This window comes from Aotus nancymaae, unplaced genomic scaffold (assembly GCF_030222135.1).
Source record: "Aotus nancymaae isolate 86718 unplaced genomic scaffold, 86718_ANA_hifiasm-v0.15.2.pri h1tg000007l, whole genome shotgun sequence".
NCBI lineage: Eukaryota > Metazoa > Chordata > Mammalia > Primates > Aotidae > Aotus > Aotus nancymaae.
This window is the reverse complement of record NW_026988418.1, coordinates 53,494,162-53,507,489: the sequence shown is the minus strand read 5'-3', so window position 1 is coordinate 53,507,489 and position 13,328 is coordinate 53,494,162. Positions and strand designations below refer to the sequence as shown.

The following is a 13,328-nucleotide window of genomic DNA, read 5'->3' as shown; positions in this document are numbered from 1 at the left end:
GCTGACACATATCAAGGATTTGTTGTTTGCTACAGTCTGTACTGAGCTCTTTATAAACATCCTCTCTACCTGATCCCCACATGACCGTGTGAAGTTGGTAATGTTCTTTTTAGTCCTAATTTACAGAGGAAGTGAGTAAGAGGAATGTTGAGTAACTTGCTTAAGGTTATCCAGCTGGTAAGCAGATCCCAACCTGCACTATCTACAAAGCACTGCTCCTTCGCTGCTGTTCTCTACACCTGCTGGCTGATGATGTTCTATACTTGAGCTTCTCCCAGTATGAGTTAGTGACCTCTAGTCAGTAGTTCCTACACGTGGCATTTCTAGGAGAGAGCACTCTGTCCCTATCTCCAGAACAAGCCCTGGGTTACACACTTGGATCCAGGTCTACTTTGAGAGAGTGTTGCCACTGAAGGGGAGACAGCCTACTAAAGACAGAGCTCTACCTTCAAAATCAGAGAGAACAGCTTTCAATCTTGGCTTTCACATTAACTAGCTGTGTGATCTAGGCCAGATAATTTAACCCCTCTGAACTTCAGCAACCCAGCACTGTATTTAACATGGAAAGAGCTAAAAAGTCATTAGGGGTACATGAGCTCTAGATTACACTCAGGCTTTGTGTTTCTAAAAAACCATCTCCTCTGGGAAGTGGAAAGTGAGAATATAATGAGTGTGTTTGGGAGAAAGATATAGCAGAGTTGATAAAAAGTGGGCAAGAGTGATGCCACCCACCTCTTCTAAACAGACCTCACCAGTTGATCATGGCACCATTTTGTGATGAGTCTGGTTTCAGTGTCAGAATTCTCCTTAAGGGTTCCAGGCAGTTCAATGGAGTTGGTGCTCAAGAAGAACCTATTATCATCCCATGCATAGGGATATCAAAATAGAATCTGCACATGTGAGGAATAAAATAATAAGGTAAAGGATCTGAAGAAGAAAAGAAGTGAAACTGTGACATTTGAACATTATTTTATCTCATTTTGTTCTTTTATGATTTAAAAAATAATTCTTTTCACATTAATAAAAGTGGATTTCATGGTAGGAGTGGCATCCTCAGTTGGAACTAACACTGGTGACTACTTTACATGGATTATCACCTGTGAGCAGTAAAACAGCCCAGGAAGGGAAGATTAGTAGCCCCATGACACAACCGAGGAAACAGGCTCAGAAAAGTAGAGTAACTTGCCCAATGCCACATAATGATTGAGTGGGACCATCTAGCACCACATGCGGTCGTCCTTCCATGACACCATTCCAGGGCCATGTGACACTGAATTCTAGGCCTTTTGCAATTAACTCAAACCCATCTCTTCTCTCCTGGCTTCCCTGGGCTCCCTGTAGCTGGGCCCACTGACCTCTCTATCTGCCGTGGGACATAGAGCCAAGGGATTTGAGACAGTGTTCCCTGCAAAGTATTGCAGGAAATTTGATACTAGAAGAATGTCACTTAATGTAATTCGACTTAAAATGGGTTCCCCAAGTTCTATTATTAAAAAAAAAAAAAGAGATTGGACTAGGACCTTATCTTGAAAATGAAACTAAAATTTATGAAAATAAGTGTTCTAGGAATGGAATCTGTGGTAACTGTGTAATTCATGAATGAATGAATTATAAACAATAAGTCTAACCTGAGGACTTAACTTTTTTATTTTTATAGATTTAGAGGGCACATGCACAGTTTTGTTACTGGATAGATGTGTAGTGGTGAAGTAACTGTGTAATTTGAAGTAACAAATTACCTCAAGTCTCAGTGGCATAAAACAATCAAATATTATTATGCTCACAGATTCTGTGGGTCAGGAACGCAACCTGGGCACGGCACGACTCCATGGCTCTTCACCATCATTTTCACTGATGTCAAAAAATCTTTCTCACCTACTTAGCTTTGTAACTGTAGAAACTCCGATCATGAATATTTCTCTTAGGAATCTCCCCCCACTTCAGCTCTGCATCTTCCCTCCCTGACTGTAGTGTCACATCCCTATGCACTACACCTTGGGGTTATTTCTCCTTCCGTAAGCTTAGTTCTGTCCCTTGCCTCTGGCTACCCTCTGTGCCTTCAGCTAGGCTTCAGCAACAGCACTCATTCTTTTTCCAGCATCTGTCTTGACCCCTATGGCCCTGCTTTGCTTAAGGCAGTTCTCCTCCCTGGGGCCTGGACCCTGCCATAGTACCAACCCAATAGGTTAAATTTGTCCCCTGTGGAGAGATGGTCCTGGCCCAGTCAACCTGGGCTCTGAGCCATTCCTTTGGTTTCCCCTTCCTGTGCTCAGCTCACATATTGGAGCACTTTGCTCTGATGAGCTCAAGGAAGGAAAACACCTAGTCCCATGGCTGACTCACAATGGGCACTAAATAAATGCTAGAATTCACTCGCTCAGCAAGGCCCCTGACTGGAAATGGCCACATTCCCTGGACACTGCGTCCAGACCACTGATCAGAACCTGTTCTGTCTAGGCTCCCATGCCTCCAGTTCCTCCAGTGTGTTGACTTTTGAATCAGCCTTGCCCCTCACAGTGTCTGCATTACTGCTGAGAGATCTGCTGAACCTAATCACAGATCTTCCTCAGACACTTTGAAATTCTCTTTCATTCAACAAAGATATATTGATGATTCAGGCACTGGGCCTCTGAGGTTCCAGGTCTAGACCAGAGGCTATTGATACCATGGTGAACATAGTTCTAGCCTTGCCTCTCCTGTTACCTTTCAATGCTTACCTGCTGGGTGTGGTGGCTCATGCCTGTAGTCCTAGCACTTTGGGAGACTGAGGTGGGTGGATCACTTGAGGTCAGGAGTTTGAGACCAGCCTGGCCAACATGGTGAAACCCTGTCTCTATTAAAAATACAAAAAATTAGATGGGTGTGGTGGTGCGCACCTGTAATCTCAGCTAATTGGGCGGCTGAGGCAGGAGAATCACTTGAACTTGGGAGGTGGAGGTTGCAATGAGCCAAAATCACACCACTGTACTCCAGCCTGGGCTACAGAGCGAGAGTCCATCACAAACAAACAACAAACAAACAAACAAACAAACCTCTTGCCTTCCCCATTCCTGGGAGCCACACACAGTCCCTACCCAGCTTGCACCCTCTCCACGCCTATCCTCTGCCATCCTCAGCCAGTCCTGCTTTTCACTCCTGTTCTAAATGCTTTTCTGTGTCCTTTATTTGACATATACCCAAGAGAAGAGTGTGTATTTTCCCCACTCCACTGGATCAGTGCTGGGACGATATTCCTTTAGAGCTCCACTGTTCCTTCCTAAAGTTTCTAAAGTCCTCAGGTGAGACTCGAGTAAGAGACACTGGAGATTCCAAAAGGTGGGAGAGCGGGAAGGGAGTAGGGGATGAGAAATTACTTATTAGATGCTGATATGGGTTGGCTATGTGTCTGCACACGAATCTCATCCTGAATTGTAATTCCCACATGTAATTCCCACATGTCAAGGGAGGGAAGTGATTGGATTATGGGGGCAATTTCCCCATGCTATTCTCATGATAGTGAGTGAGTCTCACAAGATCTGATGGTTTTACAAGTGGCAGTTTTTCCTGTGCTCACACTTCTCTTTCCTGCTGCCTTGTGAAGAAGGTGTCTGCTTCCCCTTCTGCCATGACTGTAAGTTTCCTGAGGCCCTCCCCACACTGCCATGTGGAACTGTGAGTCAATAAAACCTCCGTTGTTTATAAATTACCCAGTCTTAGGTAGTAGTGGGTAAATGGACTAACACAGGTACAATGTACGCTATTTGAGTGATGGTTACACTAAAAGTCCACAGTTCACCACTACACATATATCCAGTAACAAAGCTGTGTATGTACCCTCTAAATCTATAAAAATAAAAAAGTTAAGTCCTCAAGTTAGACTGATTGCTTAGTATTCATTCACTCATTAATTCATTCACCTATCAAATATATAGTGTACACTGCGTACAGATCACATTGCAGGGACTCTGTGTGAGACTGAGTTTGAGGCCTGGCTTTTCCACTTACTAGCTGGGGGATCTTAGGAAAGTTGTTTTTCTTCTCTGGGCATCAGTTTCCTCATTTCTAAAATATGAGGTAGTAATATCGCCTACTTCACAGGGCTATGATAAGGACTGAGTTAAATCATATAAAGTGCTTAGAATAACACTTTACACATAGACATTCTCAACAAGTATTAGCTGCTGCTGCTGCTGCTGCTACTACAACTCCTTCTACTACCGTTATTATTATTACTGAGTTCCAGCGGTAGGCAAAGATACAGTGGTGAACATACAGAGACAGTCAAATAAGCATATACAAGAAAGAAGGATGAAGACTGTAGTTGGCTTAATACCTGGTGCTGCAGCTCTTAGTGGGAGGAGATTTCAGGCTCACATGGAAGGCTTGCTGGAACCCAGATTGCTGGGTTCTACTATATTAGAAACTGGGTGGCTTAAAACCACAAAAATTTGTTATCTTACAGTTATGGAGGTGAGAAGTCTAAAGTGGGTCTCACTTGACAAAAGTCAAAGTTTTGACAGAGCTGTGTTCCTTGTTGGAGACTCTAAGGGAATCTGTTTTCTTGCCTTTTCTGGCTTCTAGGGGCTGCCTGCATTCTTTGGCTAGTGGCCCCCTTCCATCCTCAAAGCCAGCAGTGGCTGGTCAAGTCTTTCTCATGATGTTCTCTTTCTCATTCTGACCCTTCCATCTCCCTTTTCGCCATTACAGACCCTCTTGATAACATTAGGCCCACCTGGATAATCCAGGATAAATTCTTTTATTTTAAAATAAGCTGATCAGTCATCGTAATTCCATCTGCAACCTTAATTCCTCTTTGCCATGTAACATAGCATACTCACAGGTTCCAGGGAATAGGACATAGACATCTGGGGGCAAGAGACAAGGTTGTGCCTACCACTCGTACTGTTAGTGTTTTTGATTTAGTAGGTTTGTGGAGGGGCCCAGCAATTTGCATTTCTAACAAGTTCTCAGATGTTGCTGATACTAATGATCCAGAAACTCCCTTTGAGAACCACTGATGATATGGTTTGGATTTGTCCCCACCCAAGCCTCGTGTCAAATTGTAATCCCCAGTGTTGGAGAAGGGGCCTGGGAGTAGGTGACTGGGTCATGAGGGCAGATTTCTCCCTGGCTGTTCTCATCACAGTGAGTGAGTTCTCACAACATCTGGTTGTTTAAAAGTGTGTGGCACCTCCCCTTCACTCTCTCTCTCTCCTTCTCCAGCCACGCGAAGACGTGCCTGCTTCCCCTTCCATCATGATTGAAAGTTTCCTGAAGCCTCCCCAGCTATGCTTCCTGTACAGCCTGCAGAATGGTGAGCCAATTAAACCTCTTTTCTTTATAAATTACCCAGTCTCATGTATTTTCTTTTTCTCTTTTTTCTAGATGAAGTCTTGCTCTGTTGCCCAGGATGGAGTACAGTGGCACGATCTCGGCTCACTGCGATCTCCACCTCCTAGGTTCAAGCAATTCCCCTGCCTCGGCCTCCTGAGTAGCTGGGATTACAGGCACCTGCCACTATACCCAGCTAATTTTTTTTTTTTTTTGTATTTTTAGTAAAGACCAGGCTTCATCATGTTGGCCAGGCTGGTGTTGAACTCCTGACCATGTAATCTTCCCGCCTCAGCCTCCCTAAGTGCTGGGATTATAGGCGTGAGCCACTGCACCTGGCCTCAGGTATTTCTTTATAGCAGTGCAAGAATGGATTGATACAACTAGTTTAGAAATTCTGTTCACCTAACATTTTAATTCATTCAGTTCTATGTGCCCAACACTATAGGAGATGCTGGTGATGGTGCCTGCCAATTAAAAAAAGTCCATAATCTAGCGAAGGGGGCAAACAATTTCAATTTGGTGTGACATATACTCTAAGAGTGAGAATGGAAAGTGGTAAGTGTGCAAAGTGCTAAGCATTCCTAGAAGACAGAGCAACTAACAGGGGCAAGGGAGGCTTCACAGTGTAGGTGACATTGGGCATTAAAAAATAAGGAGATTTCTAGAGAGTTAAGGGGGTAAGAATATTGCAGGTATTGGGAATACCATATGAAAAAGAGCATGACGTATTTAGGGAATGGGGTGTCGTTCTATGTAGTTGGAGTGGATAGTTCATTGCAGTGGAAGAAAACTTGGGAGTTGAAAAATACCACATGCCACAGTAAGGAATATAGTGGACCTGTCTGAGTTGCCTGCCCAGCCCACACCGTCTTCTCTGAGAACATTCTTCTCTACAGCTTCCGCTGAAGATGTAGACCTCCACCACTGTCGTGTTTTGTCCATATGACCTCACTCCTTCATGTCACAGACAATTGAGCATTTGGCCCATGAGCTAAGCCAATTAGATTTTCTTTCTCAATAATTTGTTCTGAGAGATACGATGGTTATGCAGGCTTGAATGAAGAATGCCTATGGGGGTCATGTGCATTGATGAACAAGTAGAGAGAGGCAGGGTGGGAGAGTCTTCAGGAGAATGGGGCAAAGTCAAAGAAAGAAGCAGAGATGAGATATTGAAGGCAGTGAGAGAGAAGCCGGCACACAAGGGACTCTGTCCGACAACTCCCCTGCAGCCTGGCTGTACTTCTTGCTTCATGAGAATCCCCTATTTCCTTATAATAAACCTTTTTCTTAAAACAAGATGGAGTACTTTTTTTTTTTTAAAGGGTTTAGGTTTTATCTTGGCATAAATGAGTCAGTGGAAGCATATAAGGGAAAGGAATAACACATTTGTGTTTCAGAAGTTCTCTGGCTGCAGAAGAGGGTCAAGGCTCTGTGCTGGCCTGGGCAACAGAGGGTGAGAGTCTAAACTCAGACAGCAGCAAGGATGGGAGGAAGGGGTGGCTCTGAGAGATACTTGGGAGGTAGATTTGATAGGAATTAAGTGTCTTGGGTTGTATGAAGTCGAGGACAGAAGGAGTTAAGGACAGTCCTCTGTTTTCAGCTTGATGAATTGAAATAATTAAAAGCCGTTAACACAGAAAGTGAAGACAGAATCACATTTTGGAAGAAAGATATTGAACTCAGTTTAAGACACATGTTGTGTTTGAAGAGCCTATGGCAATATCCAGTAGGCATTGACGCTTTATACGTGCAGGTTATAAGGGGGTGAGAATAAAGGTGAATATAAGTGGTATTCCCCTGACTAGATTAGATTCTGGAAAGAATTTAACATAAGAAAGAAAAAAAGGGAATGAAACAACAGAAATACTAACATTGACAAGCCAGAGGACAGACACCAGCCAGCCAAGGAGCCTGAAGAGGAATGGCCAGAGTAGTAGGAGACAGGAGAGCGTGAACACAGACATTGAGGGAGGAGAGTTTTAACCAGGAGAAAATTGCCATACAGGTCAAATTGTGCAGTGAAGCTAAGTAAGATGACAGCTGAAAGCTCATAGCATTTGATATTCGAGCCATTGTTGTCTTTAAAGAGAGTAGTTCCATCAAAAGGGAGAGGCCGGAAATAAGATGAGGTCATCTTGGGTGAGGAGTGACTGGTTGGTAAGGAAGTAGGCAAGGCTGGTGATAATGACCCTTTCTGGAAGCTTGGATGTGAAGGAAAGGAGATACTTAGGCTGAAGCTTAAGGATGAAGAGAGATATTGCAGGATTGTTACAAAACTGACCCTAATTCTTCATGTCTCTCTGAACCCACATCCTTAGTGATGAGACTTTGCAGCTCCTCCCATCAAAAAGGGGAGTCTATTTCCTTGCCCCCAGATTGGAGTTGTGACTTGCTTTTGACAATAAAATGAGGAAAAATTGGTTTTGTGCCAATTCAAGAAGTCTTATGACTTCTGCTCTCTCTCTCTCTCTCTCTCTCTCTCTCTCTCTCTCTCTCTCTCTCTCTCTCTCTCCCCCCTCTTCTTGAAATCCTGCCCAGCAACCATGAGAACAAGCCTGAGTTAAATTTCTGGATGATAAGCAATCAGTGTCCCAGTCACCCACTTCACCATAACTAATAACCTACTTAATTGCCAGGCATGCGAGAGCTCACCCTTGACCAGCCTGCCCTAGCTGACCCCCCCGCTGACTGCACCCTCATGAGGATGTGTAGTTACTATTTCAGGCCCAGCTGAAGTCACTTGAGTCTGGCCCAGATAACTTATCAACTTGTGAATAAAGTTCTATTTGAACCAGTGTTTTGGGGTGCTTTGCTTTTACATCATAGGTAACTGACTGAAGAGGTTGTTGGAAGGTTTTTATAATTTTGCATTAGCATGAAGGAGTTTTGAACATATTTACACGGATGGGGAAAAGACAGATTGAAGATTCAAGAAAGATGGTGTAAGTGATGGGAGCAAGGGATGTGACCAAAAGCTCAGGTAGAAGATTAGCCTGGGAAAAGACAGAGTGCCTCTTTTGCTTTCGAGATAAGAGAACAAAGTAGGGATGGGAGTAGAACATCCTGGACTGAAATTCAGTGCATCACTCAGGCTTCAGCTCTCAACTGTGAACTAGGTGCTAGTTTCTCTAGCTGTATCTCGGGACATGCTCACATGTAACAGCCAACCAAAAATTAATGCTCCAAACTCATGCATTTCCACATCTGTCAAAACTAAAAGGGGCATCTGAGACAGATTTCCTTTTGTTTTCACTGGCGTGTCAAATGCCACAGTGACAGCAAAGGAATAATCTTCAGTTTGTGTATAATGAGGTCTGAAATTTTCGTCTCCACACATTGATCATGAATCTTATTTCACTAGATAAACTGACAGCCGAGTCTCAGGTACTTAAACAAAATTTTGAAAAAAATCAACATTACCACCCACATCTATGGGTTTTTTTTTCCTACTGTCACTTTCGTGGTTCAGTTATTTTGTCTATATGCGCTCATTTCCAGTTTTTTCTGGATTCCTCAATAGTCAGATCTTTCCTCAATCCTACATATATGCCGCTACATCCTTAAAAATATGATTTAATAGAAAGTCAACGGGTTTGGCAGGCAGAAAAACTGAGTTGTAGTCTTAACTCGGCTGTTAACTAGCAAAATTATCTAGGCTAAGTCACTTAACGTCAGTTTTCTTATCTGAAAAATTTATTCCTCCAATAGTATTTATTGAGTAGGCGTCATGTGCCAGACACTATTCAAAGTGCTTAGGATATATCAGTGAAAAAAAACAAAGGCCCTTGCCCTCAGGGAGCTTACATTCTAGAGGAATTGGACCATGAAAAACAAATGCAAAAGACAGGATACTTATATAATTGCAGGTGCAAAGTGTTATGAAAAAATTAAAAATAAAATGGGAGTAGGGCCAGGTTGCAGGTCAGAAGAGACCTCTGAGGAGGTGACTAGAAGGAGGTGAAAGGGTTACTATGAGGGTGTCTGGAGGAAGAATATTCCAGAAAAAATTCCTAACGGTGTTTCCTCAGTCTTTCCTTCCCTTTAGATTCCATTTATGTTTGTTGACCTCAGTGAAGATTTGCAATATGTACAACCATTAGGCCAGTCTTGTATACTATTCATTACATTTCTTTGAATAGTCAACAAATGACCAACTATTCCCTTGTGAGCTAACCTCATGGATCCTAGGTACAAGATCCTGTTGCCTTGTATTTACTTTCAGGGACCTCTGTGTGGTATTTTCCACTGGAAAGGTCAGGTTTATATTATGTCAAACATCACATGAGGATTTCCTATGCACCTTTTTACCTTGCACAGGGCAGCTAAAGCAGGCAAATGTATTTTTACAAAGACACAGCTCTTGAGAAAGTGACTACCATTTCTGCAAACCTCTAACATACCAGATTAGAGGTACACTCCCTCTAATGCTAATGAGGTCAGCATTTTTCTAACTTTACAGATGAGAACATGGAAGTTCAGAGAGTTTCAGAAACTTACCTGTAGTCACACAGCTATTAAGTTTCAAAGCCAGGATTTGATTCCCAAGTGTACGTTCTTTCTGCTATTCCATGCTGCTTCTTTTGTTTTTGAATATTATTTGATCTACCTGGGAAACGAAATGTATATATATATATGAGACAATCAGAGAGTAATTTTAAGGCAAATAGCACAGTGGTTGGGAGCTTGGGCTCTGCGGTCAGGCAGCTGGGGGTCGAATTCCAACTCTGCTACATCATCACTATGTAATCGTAGGTAAGTTCCTTAACTTTTCTGAGCCTCTATTTCTTTATTTATAAATATGGATCATATGAGGATCCATCTAATAAAGTTGTTGGGAGGATTCAATGAAATAATACATATAAAGTGCTTAGCATGGCACCTCTTACATAATTGTTAATATATGTTAATAGTTATTCTCATATATTGTTAATGTATTTTTTAAAGATATATACATACATATATATATATAAAGATATCTCTGGACGGCTCAGAAGGAGACAAAAGGAACTGGTCACAGAGTGCCTCTGAGCTGGGAGCTAAAGAGCATGAATTACTTTTCACTTTATTTGTACACCCTGTGTACACTTAAATGTTGGGCCATATGATATTACGTACTTAAATTAACAATTAAAATTTTTAAGAAGTGCTGTTGTTATTAGCATTGGAAGGAATTTGGAATAAAGAAGCTATTAGTTGGGTAGACTGATTTGGAGATTTCTTGAAGGTGATGAATTGGACAGAGACTTGAAGCAGGTACTAAATTTCCATGACAGAATAAAGAGCTGGGAGATATTTTAAGTGAAAGTTTCTAGCAAAGTAGAGCATAAAGGTGGAAATGAGTAGCCGGTGAATGCAGTCCATCCAATTGTTTGGTGTTGTGGAGACAACGAACCCAGCCAATAGATGAGAATGAAGGTGCTTTCCAAATGCCTATAGTAGAAATTAGAGGATGTAAGTGAGAAATTGACAGAAATACTCCACCTCAAATACAAACATTGAGAAAGAACAGTTCTGGAAAAGATTGCCAGTTGAGGCCAATTCCACGAGCCCTGCTGCCAGAATTATTCTGGTTCATCAATCCAAATTGAGCTGGAGGAACCTTTGACATCCCCCTCTCTCTGCCTGCAGGTCGGCTGCCTCCAATCCTGAGGTCGTCACTCATAAGAGGGGATAATCCCAGGGACAGCAGGATCTGCTTCGTTACTTGGATTTAGGAGCCAGAAACCCATTAGGCAACTAAACAGTGACAATGACCCACCATTAAACACACTGAGAGAAGAGCATGATGAGGAGTTTGTACAAGAAGAAGCCAGGAGCACTTGCTGACAATGCCTACGGAGACGCAGGCTTCTGTGAGCTCTGCCTATTGAACTGCAGTAAAAATATATCTCCTTCCCCAGAGGTGTTTGGATGTGGGCACAATATCAGTTCAGACGATGGTCAATGCATGGACTTAACAGAGTGAAAAGACTTTGGACTGTGGAGTCAGATAACCTTGGTCTGAATTGTTATTCTTCTACTTCTTTGAAGTATGCTTTCGCTACATTTAAAACTGTCTGAGCCTCAATTTTTTTATCTGCAAAATGGAGCTAATACCTACATAGGGGCTTTTAAGAGAATCAAATGCAACAGTGTTTGAAAAGCAAGGTACTCCCCTTTGTGGAAAAAAAGCTTGTAAAGGAACCAATACAACAGCCGGGCACAGTGGCTGATACCTGTAACCCAGCACTTTGGGAGGCCGAGGAGGGTGGATTGCCGGAGCTCAGGAGTTCAAGACCAGCCTGGACAACATGGTGAAACCCCGTCTCTACTAAAATACAAAAGATTAGCCAGGCATGGTGACATGCGCCTGTAATCACAGCTACTTGGGAGGCTGAGGCAGGAGAATGACTGGAACCTGGGAGGCAGAGGCTGCAGTGAGCCAAGATCATGCCACTGCACTCCAGCCTGAGTGACAAGAGAGAGACTCTGTCTCAAAAATAAATAAATAACACTTTGGGAGGCCGAGGCAGGTGGATCACGAGGTCAAGAGATCGAGACCAGCCTGGTCAACATGGTGAAACCCCGTCTCTACTAAAAATATGAAAAATTAGCTGGGCATAGTGGCGCGTGCCTGTAATCCCAGCTACTCAGGAGGCTGAGGCAGGAGAATTGCCTGAACCCAGGAGGCGGAGGTTGCAGTGAGCCGAGATTGTGCCATTGCACTTCAGCCTGGGTAACAAGAGCGAAACTCCGTCTCTAAATAAATAAATAAATAAATGGGAACCAATACAACATAGGCTGCTCTCAAAATTTCCCCTGCTCTAGGTACTCAGTATCTGAGCATAGGCTTCTTTCTTTTGCTCAGATACCAGGGATAAGAGATTAGAGAGAGAAAGGAGAGAGAGAGAGCGAAAGAGAGAGAGAGAAAGAAAGAGAGAGAGAGAAATGTGGGAAGACAGGAAGCCAGATTTTGGCTCTAAAAGGAAAAAATTCACTCTAAATAATTTTGAGACAATGTTGCTCTCCTTTCTCAAATACTGGGGCCACAGGCATTATGCCAAAGAAGTCAGCAGCCTGGCAGATATTTTAAACTGATTCTGAGACTGAACGACAGACCATTTGCACCATATGCCACTGACACACTAATCTAGGCAAGGATGCTAGGCACCTGGGGAAATCCATGCCGAAATGGCATTTAGGCAGGACGCACCAACTCCAGCGGCAGAAGTTCATCAAAACAAACAGGACAGGCGGCTAAGAGGATGGAAGTGGAAAGCAGGAGTGAAGCGGACATGTGGTGTCCCAGGCTCAAAAGGTGTTCTGAATTGCAGACACTTCATTGTGCTCCTAGGAGAGCTTCAGATTCAGCAAGACATCAAAACGGGGTATTCACAGTCTGGACAAATGAGTATCTGCTACTTTTGCATCAGTTATTCTACATGGCCTCCAACCCTGTGACCCTTCTATCCATTGGTAAATACTGGGCGATGCTCCAGTTCACCAGAATGGCCTCCTTTATCCCTGCAGTTTCATTGTAAAAAGCCCAAGCAAGCGGCTGCCGAGTGATTCTCGTAGTTGCTCCAGTGTCAGACTTTCCAGGATCCAATTTGTGGGAGCACTCTGGGCCTTTGGTCTCCCTCTACCCTTTGCCAGGCCCTGTTTCTTGGTTACTCTGAGCAGTAATGAGCTTCTCCACCCCAGTGTGAGGACAGGCTCACAGCCAGCACATGAAAAGGGCTGTGCTCGTGTGTGGCAAACTACTCTATTTCATGGGCAGCTCACACATCTGTTTTTTTTCCTTCTTCTGTGATGCAACTACACTAATGATTTTTTAAAGTAGGAATAAGGCAGTACTATGGCTTTCTGGGGGAAAAAAAGTCACACAGCAGGAAAACTGCAGCAGACATCATCAAAGAAGCACAGAATAAAATGCCCACCCATTCTTGTCATTGGACCAAATGATTTTCCAGGAGCAAAAGGATCGTGCTAACAGGCATCTTACTAAACAAATAGAATCATTACCTTATTTTCCT

At 43.1% G+C, this 13,328-nt stretch overlaps 1 long non-coding RNA gene across 1 annotated transcript in view; it reads left to right on the top strand.

Moving 5' to 3' along the window:
- The window catches only part of LOC105704809 (uncharacterized), a 67,276-nt gene extending 55,879 nt beyond the window's left edge, over nt 1-11,397 (top strand). Inside the window, exons 2-3 of the long non-coding RNA XR_010340868.1 lie at nt 5,203-5,293; nt 10,942-11,397. This is a non-coding gene — a long non-coding RNA (uncharacterized LOC105704809). The remainder of the gene's footprint in view (nt 1-5,202; nt 5,294-10,941) is intronic.
- Nucleotides 11,398-13,328: the final 1,931 nt, after the last annotated feature.